Genomic DNA, 9,438 nt, shown 5'->3' with positions numbered 1-9,438 from the left:
TCGTTTTTCATCATTTTTGACCATGGGCTATAGCCCATATCGTATGGCATACTATAGCACGCCGTTTTTCATCGTTTTTGAGGATTTGAAAAAATTTCAAATTTTCAAAAAGTTGGGTTATAGCCCATCGTTTTTTGGATTTTTGAATTTATTTTTTATCCTCGTTTTTCATCATTTTTGACCATGGGCTATAGCCCATATCGTATGGCATACTATAGCACGCCGTTTTTCATCGTTTTTGAGGAATTGAAAAAAATTCAAAATTTCAAAAAGTTGGGTTATAGCCCATCGTCTTTTGAATTTTTGAATTTATTTTTTATCCTCGTTTTTCATCATTTTTGACCATGGGCTATAGCCCATATCGTATGGCATACTATAGCACGCCGTTTTTCATCGTTTTTGAGGATTTGAAAAAAAAATCTAAATTTCAAAAAGTTGGGCTATAGCCCATATCGTATGGCATACTATAGCACGCCGTTTTTCATCGTTTTTGAGGATTTGAAAAAAAATCAAAATTTCAAAAAGTTGGGTTATAGCCCATCGTTTTTTGAATTTTGGATTTTTTTTTTATCCTCGTTTTTCATCATTTTTGAACATGGGCTATAGCCCATATCGTATGGCATACTATAGCACGCCGTTTTTCATCGTTTTTGAGGATTTGAAAAAAAATCAAAATTTCAAAAAGTTGGGTTATAGCCCATCGTTTTTTGAATTTTTGATTTTTTTTTTATCCTCGTTTTTCAGCATTTTTGACCATGGGCTATAGCCCATATCGTATGGCATACTATAGCACGCCGTTTTTCATCGTTTTTGAGGAATTGAAAAAAATTCAAAATTTCAAAAAGTTGGGTTATAGCCCATCGTTTTTTGGATTTTTTAATTTATTTTTTATCCTCGTTTTTCATCATTTTTGAACATGGGCTATAGCCCATATCGTATGGCATACTATAGCACGCCGTTTTTCATCGTTTTTGAGGATTTGAAAAAATTTCAAATTTTCAAAAAGTTAGGTTATAGCCCATCGTTTTTTGAATTTTTGAAAAAAAAGATTATCCTCGTCTTTCATCATTTTTGAACATGGGCTATAGCCCATATCGTATGGCGTGCTATAGCACGCCGTTTTTCATCATTTTTGAGGATTTGAAAAAAATTCAAAATTTCAAAAAGTTGGGTTATAGCGCATCGTTTTTTTAATTTTTGATTTTCTTTTAATCCTCGTTTTTTTTGACCATGGGATATAGCCCATATCGTATGGCATACTATAGCACGCCGTTTTTCATCGTTTTTGAGGAATTGAAAAAAAATCAAAATTTCAAAAAGTTGGGTTATAGCCCATCGTTTTTTGAATTTATGAATTTATTTTTTATCCTCGTTTTTCATCATTTTTGACCATGGGCTATAGCCCATATCGTATGGCATACTATAGCACGCCGTTTTTCATCGTTTTTGAGGAATTGAAAAAAAATCAAAAATTCAAAAAGTTGGGTTATAGCCCATTGTTTTTTGAATTTTGAAAAAAAAGAAAATCCTCGTTTTTCATCATTTTTGACCATGGGCTATAGCCCATATCGTATGGCATACTATAGCACGCAGTTTTTCATCGTTTTTGAGGATTTGAAAAAAATTCAAAATTTCAAAAAGTTGGGTTATAGCCCATCGTTTTTTTAATTTTAGATTTTTTTTAAATCCTCGTTTTTCATCCTTTTTGACCATGGGATATAGCCCATATCGTATGGCATACTATAGCACGCCGTTTTTCATCGTTTTTGAGGAATTGAAAAAAATTCAAAATTTCAAAAAGTTGGGTTATAGCCCATCGTTTTTTGAATTTTTGATTTTTTTTTTATCCTCGTTTTTCAGCATTTTTGACCATGGGCTATAGCCCATATCGTATGGCATACTATAGCACGCCGTTTTTCATCGTTTTTGAGGAATTGAAAAAAATTCAAAATTTCAAAAAGTTGGGTTATAGCCCATCGTTTTTTGGATTTTTGAATTTATTTTTTATCCTCGTTTTTCATCATTTTTGAACATGGGCTATAGCCCATATCGTATGGCATACTATAGCACGCCGTTTTTCATCGTTTTTGAGGATTTGAAAAAATTTCAAATTTTCAAAAAGTTAGGTTATAGCCCATCGTTTTTTGAATTTTTGAAAAAAAAAATTATCCTCGTCTTTCATCATTTTTGAACATGGGCTATAGCCCATATCGTATGGCGTGCTATAGCACGCCGTTTTTCATCATTTTTGAGGATTTGAAAAAAATTCTAAATTTCAAAAAGTTGGGTTATAGCGCATCGTTTTTTAAATTTTTGATTTTTTTTTAATCCTCGTTTTTCATCCTTTTTGACCATGGGATATAGCCCATATCGTATGGCATACTATAGCACGCCGTTTTTCATCGTTTTTGAGGAATTGAAAAAAAATCAAAATTTCAAAAAGTTGGGTTATAGCCCATCGTTTTTTGAATTTATGAATTTATTTTTTATCCTCGTTTTTCATCATTTTTGACCATGGGCTATAGCCCATATCGTATGGCATACTATAGCACGCCGTTTTTCATCGTTTTTGAGGAATTGAAAAAAAATCAAAAATTCAAAAAGTTGGGTTATAGCCCATTGTTTTTTGAATTTTGAAAAAAAAGAAAATCCTCGTTTTTCATCATTTTTGACCATGGGCTATAGCCCATATCGTATGGCATACTATAGCACGCCGTTTTTCATCATTTTTGAGGATTTGAAAAAAATTCAAAATTTCAAAAAGTTGGGTTATAGCGCATCGTTTTTTGAATTTTTGATTTTTTTTTATCCTCGTTTTTCATCATTTTTGACCATGGGATATAGCCCATATCGTATGGCATACTATAGCACGCCGTTTTTCATCGTTTTTGAGGAATTGAAAAAAAATCAAAATTTCAAAAAGTTGGGTTATAGCCCATCGTTTTTTGAATTTATGAATTTATTTTTTATCCTCGTTTTTCATCATTTTTGACCATGGGCTATAGCCCATATCGTATGGCATACTATAGCACGCCGTTTTTCATCGTTTTTGAGGAATTGAAAAAAAATCAAAATTTCAAAAAGTTGGGTTATAGCCCATTGTTTTTTGAATTTTGAAAAAAAAGAAAATCCTCGTTTTTCATCATTTTTGACCATGGGCTATAGCCCATATCGTATGGCATACTATAGCACGCAGTTTTTCATCGTTTTTGAGGATTTGAAAAAAATTCAAATTTTCAAAAAGTTGGGTTATAGCCCATCGTTTTTTGGATTTTTGAATTTATTTTTTATCCTCTTTTTTCATCATTTCTGACCATGGGCTATAGCCCATATCGTATGGCATACTATAGCACGCCGTTTTTCATCGTTTTTGAGGAATTGAAAAAAATTCAAAATTCAAAATTCAAAATCCAAAAGATGGGTTATAGCCCATCGTTTTTTGAATTTTTGATTATTTTTTTTTATCCTCGTTTTTCATCATTTTTGACCATGCCCATATCATATGGCATACTATAGCATGCCGTTTTTCATCATTTTTGAGGATTTGAAAAAAATTCAAAATTTCAAAAAGTTGGGTTATAGCCCATAGTTTTTTGGATTTTTGAATTTATTTTTTATCCTCGTTTTTCAGCATTTTTGACCATGGGCTATAGCCCATATCGTATGGCATACTATAGCACGCCGTTTTTCATCGTTTTTGAGGAATTGAAAAAAAATAAAAAATTCAAAAAGTTGGGTTATAGCCCATTGTTTTTTGAATTTTGAAAAAAAAGAAAATCCTCGTTTTTCATCATTTTTGAACATGGGCTATAGCCCATATCGTATGGCATACTATAGCACGCCGTTTTTCATCGTTTTTGAGGATTTGAAAAAAAATCTAAATTTCAAAAAGTTGGGTTATAGCCCATCGTTTTTTGAATTTTTGATTTTTTTTTTATCCTCGTTTTTCATCATTTTTGACCATGGGCTATAGCCCATATCGTATGGCATACTATAGCACGCCGTTTTTCATCGTTTTTGAGGAATTGAAAAAAAATAAAAAATTCAAAAAGTTGGGTTATAGCCCATTGTTTTTTGAATTTTGAAAAAAAAGAAAATCCTCGTTTTTCATCATTTTTGAACATGGGCTATAGCCCATATCGTATGGCATACTATAGCACGCCGTTTTTCATCGTTTTTGAGGATTTGAAAAAAAATCTAAATTTCAAAAAGTTGGGTTATAGCCCATCGTTTTTTGAATTTTTGATTTTTTTTTTATCCTCGTTTTTCAGCATTTTTGACCATGGGCTATAGCCCATATCGTATGGCATACTATAGCACGCCGTTTTTCATCGTTTTTGAGGAATTGAAAAAAATTCAAAATTTCAAAAAGTTGGGTTATAGCCCATCGTTTTTTGGATTTTTGAATTTATTTTTTATCCTCGTTTTTCATCATTTTTGAACATGGGCTATAGCCCATATCGTATGGCATACTATAGCACGCCGTTTTTCATCGTTTTTGAGGATTTGAAAAAATTTCAAATTTTCAAAAAGTTAGGTTATAGCCCATCGTTTTTTGAATTTTTGAAAAAAAAAAATATCCTCGTCTTTCATCATTTTTGAACATGGGCTATAGCCCATATCGTATGGCGTGCTATAGCACGCCGTTTTTCATCATTTTTGAGGATTTGAAAAAAATTCAAAATTTCAAAAAGTTGGGTTATAGCGCATCGTTTTTTTAATTTTTGATTTTTTTTTAATCCTCGTTTTTCATCCTTTTTGACCATGGGATATAGCCCATATCGTATGGCATACTATAGCACGCCGTTTTTCATCGTTTTTGAGGAATTGAAAAAAAATCAAAATTTCAAAAAGTTGGGTTATAGCCCATCGTTTTTTGAATTTATGAATTTATTTTTTATCCTTGTTTTTCATCATTTTTGACCATGGGCTATAGCCCATATCGTATGGCATACTATAGCACGCCGTTTTTCATCGTTTTTGAGGAATTGAAAAAAAATCAAAAATTCAAAAAGTTGGGTTATAGCCCATTGTTTTTTGAATTTTGAAAAAAAAGAAAATCCTCGTTTTTCATCATTTTTGACCATGGGCTATAGCCCATATCGTATGGCATACTATAGCACGCCGTTTTTCATCATTTTTGAGGATTTGAAAAAAATTCAAAATTTCAAAAAGTTGGGTTATAGCGCATCGTTTTTTGAATTTTTGATCTTTTTTTATCCTCGTTTTTCATCATTTTTGACCATGGGATATAGCCCATATCGTATGGCATACTATAGCACGCCGTTTTTCATCGTTTTTGAGGAATTGAAAAAAAATCAAAATTTCAAAAAGTTGGGTTATAGCCCATCGTTTTTTGAATTTATGAATTTATTTTTTATCCTCGTTTTTCATCATTTTTGACCATGGGCTATAGCCCATATCGTATGGCATACTATAGCACGCCGTTTTTCATCGTTTTTGAGGAATTGAAAAAAAATCAAAATTTCAAAAAGTTGGGTTATAGCCCATTGTTTTTTGAATTTTGAAAAAAAAGAAAATCCTCGTTTTTCATCATTTTTGACCATGGGCTATAGCCCATATCGTATGGCATACTATAGCACGCAGTTTTTCATCGTTTTTGAGGATTTGAAAAAAATTCAAATTTTCAAAAAGTTGGGTTATAGCCCATCGTTTTTTGGATTTTTGAATTTATTTTTTATCCTCTTTTTTCATCATTTCTGACCATGGGCTATAGCCCATATCGTATGGCATACTATAGCACGCCGTTTTTCATCGTTTTTGAGGAATTGAAAAAAAATCAAAAATTCAAAAAGTTGGGTTATAGCCCATTGTTTTTTGAATTTTGAAAAAAAAGAAAATCCTCGTTTTTCATCATTTTTGACCATGGGCTATAGCCCATATCGTATGGCATACTATAGCACGCCGTTTTTCATCATTTTTGAGGATTTGAAAAAAATTCAAAATTTCAAAAAGTTGGGTTATAGCGCATCGTTTTTTGAATTTTTGAAAAAAAAAATTATCCTCGTCTTTCATCATTTTTGAACATGGGCTATAGCCCATATCGTATGGCGTGCTATAGCACGCCGTTTTTCATCATTTTTGAGGATTTGAAAAAAATTCAAAATTTCAAAAAGTTAGGTTATAGCCCATCGTTTTTTGAATTTTTGAAAAAAAAAATTATCCTCGTCTTTCATCATTTTTGAACATGGGCTATAGCCCATATCGTATGGCATACTATAGCACGCCGTTTTTCATCGTTTTTGAGGATTTGAAAAAATTTCAAATTTTCAAAAAGTTAGGTTATAGCCCATCGTTTTTTGAATTTTTGAAAAAAAAAATTATCCTCGTCTTTCATCATTTTTGAACATGGGCTATAGCCCATATCGTATGGCGTGCTATAGCACGCCGTTTTTCATCATTTTTGAGGATTTGAAAAAAATTCAAAATTTCAAAAAGTTGGGTTATAGCGCATCGTTTTTTTAATTTTTGATTTTTTTTTAATCCTCGTTTTTCATCCTTTTTGACCATGGGATATAGCCCATATCGTATGGCATACTATAGCACGCCGTTTTTCATCGTTTTTGAGGAATTGAAAAAAAATCAAAATTTCAAAAAGTTGGGTTATAGCCCATCGTTTTTTGAATTTATGAATTTATTTTTTATCCTCTTTTTTCATCATTTCTGACCATGGGCTATAGCCCATATCGTATGGCATACTATAGCACGCCGTTTTTCATCGTTTTTGAGGAATTGAAAAAAAATCAAAAATTCAAAAAGTTGGGTTATAGCCCATTGTTTTTTGAATTTTGAAAAAAAAGAAAATCCTCGTTTTTCATCATTTTTGACCATGGGCTATAGCCCATATCGTATGGCATACTATAGCACGCCGTTTTTCATCATTTTTGAGGATTTGAAAAAAATTCAAAATTTCAAAAAGTTGGGTTATAGCGCATCGTTTTTTGAATTTTTGATTTTTTTTTATCCTCGTTTTTCATCATTTTTGACCATGGGATATAGCCCATATCGTATGGCATACTATAGCACGCCGTTTTTCATCGTTTTTGAGGAATTGAAAAAAAATCAAAATTTCAAAAAGTTGGGTTATAGCCCATCGTTTTTTGAATTTATGAATTTATTTTTTATCCTCGTTTTTCATCATTTTTGACCATGGGCTATAGCCCATATCGTATGGCATACTATAGCACGCCGTTTTTCATCGTTTTTGAGGAATTGAAAAAAAATCAAAATTTCAAAAAGTTGGGTTATAGCCCATTGTTTTTTGAATTTTGAAAAAAAAGAAAATCCTCGTTTTTCATCATTTTTGACCATGGGCTATAGCCCATATCGTATGGCATACTATAGCACGCAGTTTTTCATCGTTTTTGAGGATTTGAAAAAAATTCAAATTTTCAAAAAGTTGGGTTATAGCCCATCGTTTTTTGGATTTTTGAATTTATTTTTTATCCTCTTTTTTCATCATTTCTGACCATGGGCTATAGCCCATATCGTATGGCATACTATAGCACGCCGTTTTTCATCGTTTTTGACGAATTGAAAAAAATTCAAAATTCAAAATTCAAAATCCAAAAGATGGGTTATAGCCCATCGTTTTTTGAATTTTTGATTATTATTTTTTATCCTCGTTTTTCATCATTTTTGACCATGCCCATATCATATGGCATACTATAGCATGCCGTTTTTCATCATTTTTGAGGATTTGAAAAAAATTCAAAATTTCAAAAAGTTGGGTTATAGCCCATCGTTTTTTGAATTTTTGAATTTATTTTTTATCCTCGTTTTTCTACATATTTGACCATGGGCTATAGCCCATATCGTATGGCATACTATAGCACGCCGTTTTTCATCGTTTTTGAGGATTTGAAAAAAATTCAAAATTCAAAATTCAAAATCCAAAAGATGGGTTATAGCCCATCGTTTTTTGAATTTTTGATTATTTTTTTTTATCCTCGTTTTTCATCATTTTTGACCATGCCCATATCATATGGCATACTATAGCATGCCGTTTTTCATCATTTTTGAGGATTTGAAAAAAATTCAAAATTTCAAAAAGTTGGGTTATAGCCCATAGTTTTTTTAATTTTTGTTTTTTTTTTATCCTCGTTTTTCATCATTTTTGACCATGGGCTATAGCCCATACCGTACGGTATACTATAGCACGCCGTTTTTCATCATTTTTGAGGATTTGAAAAAAATGGAAAAAAAAACAAAACATGGGTTATAGCCCATCGTTTTTTGAAATTTTGAAAAAAGAATTAACCTCGTTTTTCATCATTTTTCACCATCCTACTGAGCAATAGCCGGCTATTAGACGTGCGTCTAACAATGGGATAAAAAACGTCTAAAGATAGACGTCTAAAAAACGTCAAAAAATAGACGTGTTTTAGACGTCTATTTTTAGACGTTTTTTATCCCATTTTTAGACTCTCGTCTAATAGCCCATATCGTACGGCATACTGTAGCACGCCGTTTTTCATCATTTTTGAGGATTTTAAAAGAATGAAAAAAAAAGAAACGATGGGTTATAGCCCATCATTTTTTGAATTTTTGATTTTTTTTTTATCCTGGTTTTTCATAATTTTTTACCATGGGATATAATAGACGTCTAAAACACGTCTAAAAATAGACGTGTTTTAGACGTCTATTGTTAGATAGTTTTTTTTTGTTTTCATTTCTTTTAAATCCTCAAAAATGATGAAAAACTGCGTGCTACAGTATGCCGTACGATATGGGCTAATAGACGAGCGTCTAAAAATGGGATAAAAAACGTCTAAAAATAGACGTTTTTTAGACGTCTATTTCTTTTCATCCCATTTTTAGACGCACGTCTAATAGCCGGCTATTGCTCAGTGGGATGGTCAAAAATGAAGAAAAACGAGGATTTAAAAAAAAGAGAGAAAACGATGAGCTATATATAACCCATCGTTTTTTTTTGTTTTTTTGTTTTTTTTCAAATCCTCAAAAATAAAAAAACGCAGTAGATTACAAACACAGTAGAAAACCTGGGGGTTATCTACTGTATGAAACGGCAACACAATATAAAAATAAACCATTTAAATACAACAAATTGAGCAGGGCACCGCAGGGAGTTGAACCCCGTTCTGGTAAACCAGGAAGTACCACAACCAGTGCCTTAGTAATTTACAGGTCCAACAGCAATCACATTAATTTACATTTCTTTCAACAATAAAAATGCCATCATATCGCACACACCATACCTGTAACTTTCATTAGCCCTCTTATTATTCCCAGAATAAAAAAATAAACTTTCACGATATCAGAGGATTTGAAGAAAGGTGAAAATCACGGAAAAGTGACAGGCTACAGTCCATCGTCTCGGGCCGCAGATGGCCCGCGGGCCGCTAATTGGGGAACCCTGCTATAGAGCGTCGCAGTCCCACCCCCTTTCATGACGTC

The sequence above is a fragment of the Protomyctophum parallelum genome, assembly GCF_964188405.1.
Source record: "Protomyctophum parallelum genome assembly, chromosome: 9".
Taxonomy (NCBI): domain Eukaryota; kingdom Metazoa; phylum Chordata; class Actinopteri; order Myctophiformes; family Myctophidae; genus Protomyctophum; species Protomyctophum parallelum.
This window is presented reverse-complemented; position numbering follows the sequence as displayed.